Source organism: Cupressus sempervirens, chromosome 7, assembly GCF_028749045.1.
Source record: "Cupressus sempervirens isolate cs-2001-9-10 chromosome 7, ASM2874904v1, whole genome shotgun sequence".
NCBI lineage: Eukaryota > Viridiplantae > Streptophyta > Pinopsida > Cupressales > Cupressaceae > Cupressus > Cupressus sempervirens.
The window spans coordinates 137,284,617-137,296,642 of record NC_143124.1 but is presented as its reverse complement, the minus strand read 5'-3'; the positions used below and the strand labels follow the sequence as shown (position 1 = coordinate 137,296,642).

Here is a 12,026-nt window from a genome sequence, read left to right as displayed (position 1 = left end):
TGGGTTCAATGATGTGACAAACCCAACTCAATATGCTACTCTCACAAATGCACAGAAGACTCAGTTGAAAGAGTCAAGGAGAAAGGATGCTAAGACATTAAGTTTGATTGAGGCAATAGTGATAGAAACTATTTTTCCCAAGATTGTAGCAGCAAATTATGCAAAGGAAGCTTGGGATATCCTTGAGATGAACTTCAAGGGGACTGATAAAGTCTGTACAGTAAAGCTATAGAATATAAGGGGGGAGTTTGAGAACTTTCAGATAAAGGAAAATGAATCAATTATAGATTTCAGTTCAAGGACCTCCAATGTGATTAACCAACTGAAGTCAAATGGAAAAGACTATCAAGAGCAGAGGATAGTGGAAAAGACATTGAGGAGTTTACCTCATAAATATGACAATTTGGTCATGACCATAGAAGAGGCAAAAGACCTCACTGTTTTGACAATGGATGAGTTGATGGGTATTCTTCAAACCCATGAGCATAGGATCAATAGATCTACATCTTCTTTCCAAGAGCAAGCATTCAACGCTCAGTCAAATTCAAGAGGAAGGGGGAGAGGAAGAAATGGCTCAGGAAGAAACTCTAGAGGGAGAGGCCGAGGTAGTGGAGGTCAAAGAAATGTTGTAGCAGAAAGCTCAGGAAGAGCAGAGGGAGCAAGCACTTCTCAAAACACTTCAAGAGGAGGTAAGAAAAACTACAACTCAAATAGGAGTAATGTAGAATGCTACTACTATCATAAATATGAGCATTATGCAAGTGAATACTAGAAGAAGCAAAATGATTAGTTAGGACAAGCAAATGTGGTTGATGTGAATATGGGAAGTGGAAACAATGACACTGCCTTCATCATGTGTAATGTTGGTGAAGGAAGCCCTGAAGTTTGGTACCTTGACAATGGATGTAGCAACCACATGAGCGATAATGAAACCTTGTTCTCATTTATTGACAAGAGTTTCAAATCTGAGATTAAAATGGGTAACAATGGAACTCTACTAGTAGTGGGCAAAGAATCTATTATGGTCTACACCAAGCAAGGTGAGAAGAAGAAAATACAAAATGTGTATTTTGCCCCTGGTATGAAGCACAATCTGATGAGCATTGGTCAGCTCATTCAAAATGGATACAAAGTGCTGATGGAGAATGGCAGGTGTGTCATTCATGAAAAGGATGGGAGCAAGAACCTACTTGCAACAGTTCAAATGACAAAGAACAGAATATTTCCCTTGAGGATAGAGACATGTTTCTCATCTCAGGTTGGTGTTGCACCTCCCACACAATCAGATTTAAGGAGTGTGATTGAATACCCTTCACGGCTATGGCACCTCAGGTATGGTCATCTTGGCTATGCTGGTTTAAATTTGTTGTCAAATAAAAGAATGGTAGAAGGTTTGCCACAAATAAGAAATTCATGTGACAAGTATGAGGCTTGTATTTTGGGTAAGCAACATAGGCTTCCCTTTAATTATAATAATTCTAGGAGGGTTAGATATCCATTAAAGTTAGTGCATACTAACCTAGTCAGTCCTATGCAAGTTACTTCTATTGGGGGGAGTGCTTATTTCATAACATTTATTGATGATTTTAGTCGTAGGACATGGGTTTATTTTTTTAAATCTAAATATGAATCGTTTGATAAGTTTTTGGAGTTCAAAGCCCAGGCTGAAAGAGAATGTGGACATTATATCAAGGTCCTAAGATCAGATAGAGGAGGAGAGTATACCTCCAATTCTTTTATAAATTTTTACAAGAAACATGTCATTAAGAAAGAGTTCATAGCCAGCTATACACCACAACAGAATGGAGTGGCTAAAAGAAAGAACAGGACCATTGTTGAAATGGCAAGGAGCATGACGAAAGAGAAAGGTCTCCCAATTGAATTTTTGGGAGAGGCTGTGGCAACAACAGTTTACCTAATTAATAGGTGTCCTACAAAGGTAGTTCATGATAGAATTCCAATGGAAGCATGGTCACAAGGAAGATGGATAGTTGAACACCTAAGGGTGTTTGGATGTGTTGCATATGCACATGTGCCTAAAGAGAAAAGACAAAAATTGGATGACAAAGATCTGAAGTGCATCTTCATAGGGTATAGCTCAGAATCAAAAGAAAATAGATTGTATGACCCATTGAACAACAAGATGATTCTCTCAAGAGATGTGGAATTTCTTGAAAATCAGTATGGACCGACTGATGAATCACCAAGCACCTCAAGTAAAGTGTCAATTATGAGTGAAGAGGATGCTGATGAATAGCAGGAAGAAGGAGTAGATAGAAGAAAAGCCAAGTAGCCTCAGTCATTGCCAAGCTCCTCTAGGCATGACCGAGTATTAGTGCCGAGTAACAGTGAAGACCAAGCTGATCGGCAAAGTAGCAATAGTGAAGATTTTGATCCCACACTGTCCTCCCTGTTACCAAGAAAGACCAAGAGTCTTAGGGAGATATACCAAGATGAAAGGTATGAAGATTATAATGAGAGTGTTAATTTTGCATTATTTTCTCATAATGATCCAATATATTTTGAAGAAGTTGTTAAGGAGAAAAAATAGTGTAAGGCCATGGATGAGGAGATAGATGCTATAGAAAGGAATGAGACATGGGAGCTAACTAAATTGCCTCCCAAAAAGCAAGTGATTGGAGTGAAATGGGTCTACAAGACCAAATGCAATGCTGAAGGAAATATTGATAGGCATAAAGCAAGGCTAGTAGTCAAGGGCTACAAATAGCAGTATGGCATAGATTATGATGAGACATGTGTCTCGGTTGCAAGAATGAAAACCATGCGTGCTGTCATAGCAATTGCAGCTCAGCACAAATGGAAGGTATATCAAATGGATGTGAAATCTGCCTTCCTGAATGGTGTATTAAAGGAAGAAGTCTATGTGGAGTAGCCACCTAGTTATGAAGTTTCAAGTGAAGAACACAAAGTATCTAGATTGAAGAGAGCTCTTTATGAGCTCAAGCAAGCTCCAAAGGCATGGTATAGTAGGATTGACTCATATTTGATGAGAAATGGATTTAGCAAAAGAAATGGTGAGCCTACTCTCTACATCAAGGAAACAAATGAAAATGTATTGATTATTGTCTTGTATGTAGATGATTTTATTTTTACTAGTAATAACAAGGCTCTAATTGGTGAGTTCAAAGAGGCCATGAAAAGTAAATTTGAGATGATAGACCTTGGACTCTTGAAGTACTTTCTAGGCATAGAAGTAAAACAAATGCATGATGGCATCTTCATCTCTCAAAAAAAATATGCAAGCCAGATCTTGGAGAGATTCAAAATGTAGAACAGTAAGCCAACCCCCACACCAACAACAATAGGTCTGAAATTGAGCAAGGAAGACTCTAGCAAGAGAGTGGATCTAACACTAGACAAGAGTATGGTTGGAAGTTTAATGTATTTGACTGCAATTCGGCCAGACTTGATGTATGCAGTAAGTTTGATTTTTAGATTTATAGAAACACCAAAGGATTCCCATTGGCAAGCGAGAAAGAGGATCCTAAGGTATGTGAAAGGTACCAACGGATTTGGAATTTTGTATACTGCAGCAAATGAATTCAAGTTGGTAGGATATATAGATAGTGATTGGGCTAGAAGTATAGATGATAGGAAGAGCACTTCCAGATATGTATTTCATATGGGATCAGGTGCAATTTCATGGGCATCCAAAAAGCAACCTATTGTTGCTCAATCTACAACAGAGGTTGAATACATAGCAGCAAATGCAACAGCATGTCAAGCTATTTGGTTAAGAAGAATCTTGACAGATTTGATTGAAAGGAAAGAAGATGGAACCACAATTTATTGTGACGACATTTCCTCAATTACATTTTCTAACAATCCAGTCTTCCGTGGTAGAAGCAAGCATATTGAGATCAGATATCACTTCATCAAAGAATTGGTGGAGAATGGGGATATCAAGATGGAATTTTGTAAGTCTGAGCAGTAGCTAGCAGATATTTTTACCAAGACATTAGGCATTGGAAGTTTCGTACACCTAAGAGAGTGTCTTGGTGTAGTTGATTTGGATCAGCAGTGATTTTTGTTTATTTGGCTCGAGACAAAGGGGGAGTGTTGGAATATTCATTGCAGTTGTCACTTGCCCCTAGAGCCAAACACCCACCTACCACCTCTAAATGTTCAAAAAAATTATTACGAGTAGGTGAGTTTTCAAATTTGGAAATGAGAGGGAAAATATTTGGCAGAAGACAAAAAGGAATGTCTCTCTCTCATTCGATTAGTTAGTTGAGTAGATTAGAAGTTGCAGTGAAGAAAGAAGAAAAAGGAAAGTGATCAGCAGATCAATTGTGCAAAGGACAGAAGGAAGCTTGCTTTGTGCTTGCAATTGCACATGTTTTCTTGCTGGTTATTCTATAAGTTTGTCATTGTTTAATTCAACCTGTGAAGCAGTGATTGCTCCAGGTGTTATTGTATGCAACCATTAGAGCTACAAGTTTAAAGTTTCACTAGTTTAAAGTTTTAGGGTTATTTTAGGATTTTCTGGTTTTAGCTAAATGCTCCTAGATTTTGTAATGTTAATCAAAGTTGAATAGCAAGCAAGCAAGCATACTTGAATCCATTGCTCTTCCCTTGCTTATTGCATTTAAGGAGTTTATTGTTGAAAGCTTCAAGCTTTGGATCTCTAGTTTATTCACGTTGAAAATTTGGTCTTTATCTAAGTTATAATTTTTCAGTTTAAGCCAAACTTACTCGTCATCCACTCAGCCTAGCTTACTCAACATCCATTTGGTGCCAAGTTACCCTTTGAGTGTCGAGCTCACTCAGCTCCTTCATGTGCTAAGCTCACTTGGCACCCTCCTGCCACTCGGCTTCTTAAGGTGCCGAGCAAAATTGGCACTCGGCAATAGTTAGTGCCGAGTGTAAATATTGAAGTTGTGATTTAATTTTATTCACATCTCCCATAGAAATGGGAAATCTTAACTTCGAAGCTCTCTCTTTTTAAAATGGGAAATCTTAAGTTTGAAGCTCTATCTTTTTGCAAAGTTCTTGATGTGCACATATCTTCTAATGTGAAAGAATTTCATCATGAGTAAGTGGGAAGTCTACTGGAGGTGGATTCTAATTCTAAAATGTTGTTGGAGAATAGAGTATCTACAATAACAATGATGTTCCTTTTGAATGGATGGAAGGATAAACTGTTAAGCCCTGTTTGTTTGCAAGAATAGGAAGATGAAATTTAGAATAAGTTTTATATAAGAAGATAAAATTTAGAATATGTTTTATATATGTTGTTTGGTGTATCAAATGGAAATATAGAATCAATGATGTTCCTTTTGAATAAGTCTCGTTTATTTGCAGGAATAGGAATAGGAAGATGAAATTTAGAATATGTTTTATATAGGAAGATGAAATTTAAAATATATAGGAAGATGAAATTTAGAATATGTTTTATATAGGAAGATGAAATTTAAAATATATAGGAAGATGAAATTTAGAATATGTTTTATGTAGGAAGATGAAATTTAAAATATGTTTTATATGTTTGTAGGAATAGGAAGATGAAATTTAGAATATGTTTTATATAGGAAGATGAAATTTAGAATATGTTTTATATATGTTGTTTAATGGAAATATAGAAATAATGATGTTCCTTTTGAATGGATGGAAGGATAAACTGTTAAGCCCTGTTTGTTTGCAGGAATAAGAAGATGAAATTTAGAATATGTTTTATATAGGAAGATGAAATTTAGAATATGTTTTATATAGGTTGTTTTGTGTATCAAATAGAAATATAGAATAGGAATACATATGCTCATTTTGCCTCTAAAATAAGCGGCGTGTCTATTTCAAAAAGTTATTATTGAAATGGACATTCCTATTCCCAAAACAGTTTTTCCAAAATAGTTACTATTGAAATGGGCATTCCTATTCCCAAAACAAAGTTGTATAATTTTTGAAGTCCTTTGGTTAGGGCGCAAATGGGCATGGGCATATCATTTTGCCGCTCATTTCACAACTAGAGTAAAAATTTTAAAGAGGGATTCTTGGAGATCATTTGAGCCAGAAGACGACTTTCACATCTTCTCGAACACAGGCGGCCTGCAATTCAAAGGGTTTCTGCTTATCGACTGTAATTTGCAACTGCAGTCATCTTTCCTTGCCGCAACGCCTTTGAACACGACTAACAAAAACCAAAAATAAGACATGACTACTGCAACTTAGTAAAAGTAGTGGTTTGTGTGTTGTTTCCATGCACAAATCTTTGAATTGCAACACTCAGATTTTTAGAATACAATGACCTATTTTATTCTTCTGCACAATGACTAGTATTATTTCTGCCCAAATCTTCTGATTCATGTCGAAAAAATCATGAGCTTTCAAAAGAAATTGGCTGCAACCTTGCAGATCCATGACTAGAAAGAAATGGAAAAGATATTTCTTCAAATCTGTGTGATTTTCTTCTCCAAATTATGATTATCGCTGCTGCAGATATTTTGGCTATGATTTCTTCTTCGCAAATCGTAAGATTTTGATATGATTTGCTGCCACACAAACTCTACAGTTTCCAACATCTCTTCTTCTTGACCTTTTTCAGATTTTGTACAATTGGTGTTATACCCAACCAATTGGGCTTCCTCACCATGGTTTGTCTTTTATACTAATGTTGGTAAAATCCAAAGACTGAACATGACATGAAATGGCATGCTTTCTCAGGTTGAGAGAATCTATTTTTGATCATCCCCTGAAAATAGAAAGTAGTTATACATTTAAAAAATAGAGGACAGTTTAAAAATATAAGAAAGTTGTAAGAAACTAACTATAACTACTTATCATACACGAGTTGGCAGATACACTGTATAATATCGAACTAATATTCGATACCATTTGCAGCATTATTTGTTGAATGTTGACATGATTAAAAGACATTGACTGAAATGAATATGAGAAAGTACAGGGCTCTCCATCAATTAATAGAAGTAACTATGATTTGTTGAATTGTTTAGTGTTGTAGTAATCATATGAATGAGTACAACATAATCTCTTTCTACAAGAGCTGCAGGGCAGCATAGTTCCTGCCAAGTTCAGGTAGGACTTGTTGGTTTAAGTGAAAAAGAGGACTTGTCAAGCCTGCAAATGAAAAGGGGGTCCCATTGAATGGGCGGGGTTGTAACGTGCAATGACAACATCTGGTGGCTCCATGGGTGAAATGTTACAAAGATTTCAAGGATTAAAACTTAATGTAAACTCAGAATCTTTGGTTAATATATCCTACGGAGAGAAAACAAAACTCAAGAAGGAGATTACAAAGTACAATAGTGTATGGGTAAGCCTCTTAGGAGTTAAGTCTACCATTGTATTTAAAATACTCAAATTCATGAAATTCAAAGCCACCATTGGAACAAATGTGTAAGCAGGACTTTTGACTTAAGTGAAAACAAATATCAACGAAGTACAAAAATATATCAGATTACAAAGTCCAATAGTATGTGCGTAAGCCTCTTGGCTGTTTGGCTGTTTAGTCCACCACTGCAACAAAAGTTGTTAAATACCCCAACATGGTCAACTTATTCCTGATTAGAGAGGCTAACAAATTTTATAGTATCTTATTATTAGGTAGCCTCGTGCTCTAGTAGTGTTGTAACATTCAATGAATAGATCAGATTATTCTCAATCAATGAGACTAATTCACCTAAAATGCAGACCTGACTATCCATGAAGCCATAGTAGGTTTGACTTTTCATCACGCTAACTATAACAATTTCTCTTGAGTCGTTTTACGGTAAAACATTATATTTATATCCCAGTAGTGTAGAATGATGCCTACAATGCCAATCAAAATGAGGCAAAATAAATAATATCTAAAATACTATTTAAGAATGTGTGCTTCTGACGTGCACATATTAGAATGAAATTTAAAGAGAAAAATGTAGCAATTTGATTGGTTAGACTCAGAAATATTTAAAAATTACTGTTTTAACCCTTCCCTAATCAAAGCTTAAATTATGCTGCATGGATGTCCTGCAACTCCTTGTCTTTAATTGGAGCATGTTTATAAAATCTAGAGACAACCAGAATAAAGTTTTTTTGAAAACACCCATTAAAAAATTATTATGAAATTATTGGAAGAATACAGAGCATTCGATTCCTAACTGCCAAGTTTATGCTCTTTTATTACTATGGACACTTAGATTTATGTTTTAGAGGGGCAAGCGGAAATACAAAGTCATGAACAATTGTGCTCATACTCTGTCAGTGCTCAATTTAACAAAACATATATAACAAATTAATGACCTACTGTAAGATAATAAATATAACATTGCTCAACTTAATAGATCATACATAACTTCAAAATCAAAACCACCTACTGGCTAGGTAGAAGTGTCTAAAAACAATGATTTGACTGTATTAAAGATTTACTCCCAAAAAATAATAAAATGCATTGAAGGGAAAAAAGAAAGGTGAAATACCTTTTGTATACGAGACTGCTCTATCAATTTCATGTCTGGTTGGTTTGGCTTCATGATGCAATTGAATTATTGTAAATATTGAATAGAAATGACTGATTTACTCTGCCTTGAATCAAAATCCAATAGACGCCATTATTCTTCTCTGGCCATTATAAAAGTCAAATCTTGTTTATAAATCTTACAGTACTTTATTCTAATACATTAAATATTATATCTTCAGCATGATTCATTCTAACCATGATCATCCCAATATAGACTAATAAAAATAAGTGGCAACCAATATAAGCATATGCTTTTTACCTTTCTCAGCCTTAAAATTGATAAATGCAATAGATCGCACCCAAGAAACTGCCATTTTTGCACAATCAAAACACTATAATCTTCTAGAAATATACTCTTTTTTTTTTTCTGAAAGATGCTGCCATTGCAGCTGTTTTATATAATGCCATGAAATCACCAGCGGAGGACCAAGACAAAAACTTCTCTCAGATTTTGGCAAACAAAAACTATGACTTGTAGCACATGTCTAGCAGCTACATATAAAAGGAAGACTACCCTTCAGCGAAAGGGACGGATGCATGATTGATTTTTCAAATTGTTCTATGATTCTTGATTGTATAGGCTCTAATTTTTACACGATAGACACTTGCCTTTGATAACACGTATACCATCCTAATTGCCAAATGTCCAACAGCCTTGCTAGCTGTCCACACCATTCAATACTTTTTGCATGGGAGATAAACAGCATTTCCAACAGCCCGAGAATTGTTTTGTAGGCCTGACTTTGATAGACGTGCGTTCTCTTATCTTGATATGTGCGAAGGCAACTACACACCATCTGCAACGCCAATCAGCACACTCCATAATAGTTTGTATAAACAAGTTACTTAAAAAATATGCAGGTTCTCAATATTACATAAGGCTATATAAACCTATGCATAAGTTTCATGTAAATTGATTGGCTGAATGAAAAGTGATTAATCAACGTTTAATATTATACCTCGGCAATAGTTTCCTGCCTTGGCAGAAACTAATAATCAGATTTATTATTCTAAGATGGAAGGCAACCTTGATGCCATCATATGCTTCTCTCAATTTCTACCAAGTTATTGTGATCATACCATGCTTTGTATGGCAATTGAGGTCCAACAATGGCCATTGTAAAAGATTCCACCTAATCTTCCCCAAATATTGCAAGGAAATTTATTAAATATAAACATATGGTTGGTATGTCAGCCGGAGTAAACCTTATCATTGAATATGATCCAACCCTAGAAAGATGCTTTAATAAAAAGATTTATTTATGTGTTCTCTAGAAAAAAAAATTGAATATAAAACTTCATTTGTATTCTATTCAGCTATAGATATTACCCAACACAACTCAAGTAATTTAGCAAGAAATATTGTCAAGATCAATAATATCTTCTATGTAAAAGGAAAAACAAACAATCTATACTTCAACTGATATTTTGAAACTTGATAGTAACCTAGTTGCTTTTGTTCTGAGGTATAACTTACGTAAAGACTACTCTAAATTGAAAATGAAGTCTTGAAAATGGAAGTATGCTTAAAATTGGACAATAACGACATATCTAAGATATATGGATAATAAAGAATATCTAAGACATCAATTATTGAGCATTAGAAGAAATCATATTGTGAGTGGTTTACCATCTTTAAAATAGTTTTCAAAAGTCACATACTAATATGCAAAGAAAAAGAAAAAACTCAAGTGAGCTTAGATCTGCCGTCGACACGATAGCCTTGAACTTTGCTACCCATAAATATGACTATTTTTATTAGCATTAGCAACTCGATTTCTCAACAATGTGATCCTGTACATCATCTATCTTTGCTGGCTGGTACTTCTACCATAGGGGTTCAATGGTGTCAAATATCCCATCTGAAGTGTTCACCAGTTCATGAAAATTATTAGAAATCAACCCCTCAAGAAATTCTTGAAAGATCCTTCCATAACTAATAGGGGGAATGGCAATTCTACATGAAGAATTATGATAAGGTGTAGGGTTAAGGGGAATTGTAATTTGACAACATCTACAAATAATCTTTTATCTAGAAATATGTCTTCAACTTGTGGAGGCCTGGAGATCTAATGGCAAGATTGTGATAGTTTGTTACAAGAATGTCTCCATGTAGAAAAATGAGTAACATTTGAGAAGTTTCACTAGGTCTTTTTCTTTTGGGAAACCCTTTATTTAGATACAAAGATTAGTTGTGGTAGAGGTATAAGATACATCAAAAGATACAGAGAAACACTAGACATTTAGGGGTGGGCAAAGTAAGAGAAGTGCCCAAGAGTCACGTGAGATGTTTTCTCCTTGAGATTTGAGATGTTGTATTCATGCAAAATAGTGCTTAATGGGATTTCTCAGTTCGCTTTCTTGTTTGCTAGAAGATTTAGCTTTGTGCAAATGTGATGCTAGCTAATTTGCTCAAAATTTTGGAGAACCTTATGGGAAATTTGAGAAAGTAGTAAATGACTTGAATAGGTTTTTCTTTTTGTTCCCATTATCCTATGTGTGAAATTTTTTTCTACCAATCCTTTTACATATGATGAATAGGTTTTGCTTTTTGTTCCTATTACCCTTGAATAGGTTTTACTTTTTGTTCCCATTATCAGTATATAACCATAATCTACTCTACAAAAATATGCAAGTGGCCTCCTCATATTCCAAATTTGAACAAGCATTGCTAGATATATATGATATTTTTACTCTCTTTTCTATGAAATGTTTTTTGAAATATTTACTCCATATTGTGGTTGTAGGTAATTTGATGGATTCTAATGATGATATATAAGTTGAAGGAGCCATTATTAGGAAGCTAAAGGTCATGTGCATGCTTGTTTTTTTGCTTGCCACCCTTGCAGTACATACATAGTAGCATTTTTTGAAGAAGATTAAAGACATAGACGTAAATGAAGAAGAGTTGCATGTCCTTTTTATAAGCGTATTATACATTCCAATAACATGGATTTCCATGACCAAATATGCATGAGTAGAGTAGCCTTCTTTCACTTCCAACCAAAATTCTAAGGCAAAAAGGGAGCATTCAAGATACAATAAAAATAACATTAGAAGAACAACTTGTAATGTTCTTGCATACCCTTGGCCACACTCTAAGGAATCGTAAGATTGGCCATAACTTTGGTCACTCGGGAGAGATAGTGAGTCGATACTTCCACAAGGTTTTGAAGGCTATCTTAGTGCTTCATAAAGATTATCTTTTACCCCCTGCTCTAACCACTCTAGAAATTTTTGGGAAGGACCCTTTTGATCCTTTCTTCAAGGTAAATATCATAGTGGTGTGTATTTATTTTCTAGAGATATAATAATATTAATATTTCTTTGATAATAATATATCTTTTTATAGGATTGCCTTGATGCACTTGATGGAACCCATGTGCCAATTACTGTTGATGTGGAAAACCAAGCAAAATATAGTGATAGAAAAAGGAAACTTGTCAATGAATACTTTTGGTGTTTGTTCATTTGACTATAAGTTTCAATATGTTCTTGCTTGTTGGGAAGGGTCTACTATAGATAGTCAAGTTCTTGCTTTCTCTCTCTC

The 12,026-nt window shown here is 35.0% G+C and overlaps 1 long non-coding RNA gene across 1 annotated transcript in view; it reads right to left on the bottom strand.

Annotated features, from left to right (window-relative positions):
* LOC149545886 (uncharacterized) overlaps positions 1-9,001 on the bottom strand; it is a 73,711-nt gene extending 64,710 nt beyond the window's left edge. Inside the window, exons 1-2 of the long non-coding RNA XR_016354304.1 lie at positions 8,736-9,001; positions 8,436-8,577 (exon numbers count right to left, since the gene is read on the bottom strand). This is a non-coding gene — a long non-coding RNA (uncharacterized LOC149545886). The remainder of the gene's footprint in view (positions 1-8,435; positions 8,578-8,735) is intronic.
* Between the last annotated feature and the right edge of the window lie 3,025 nt (positions 9,002-12,026).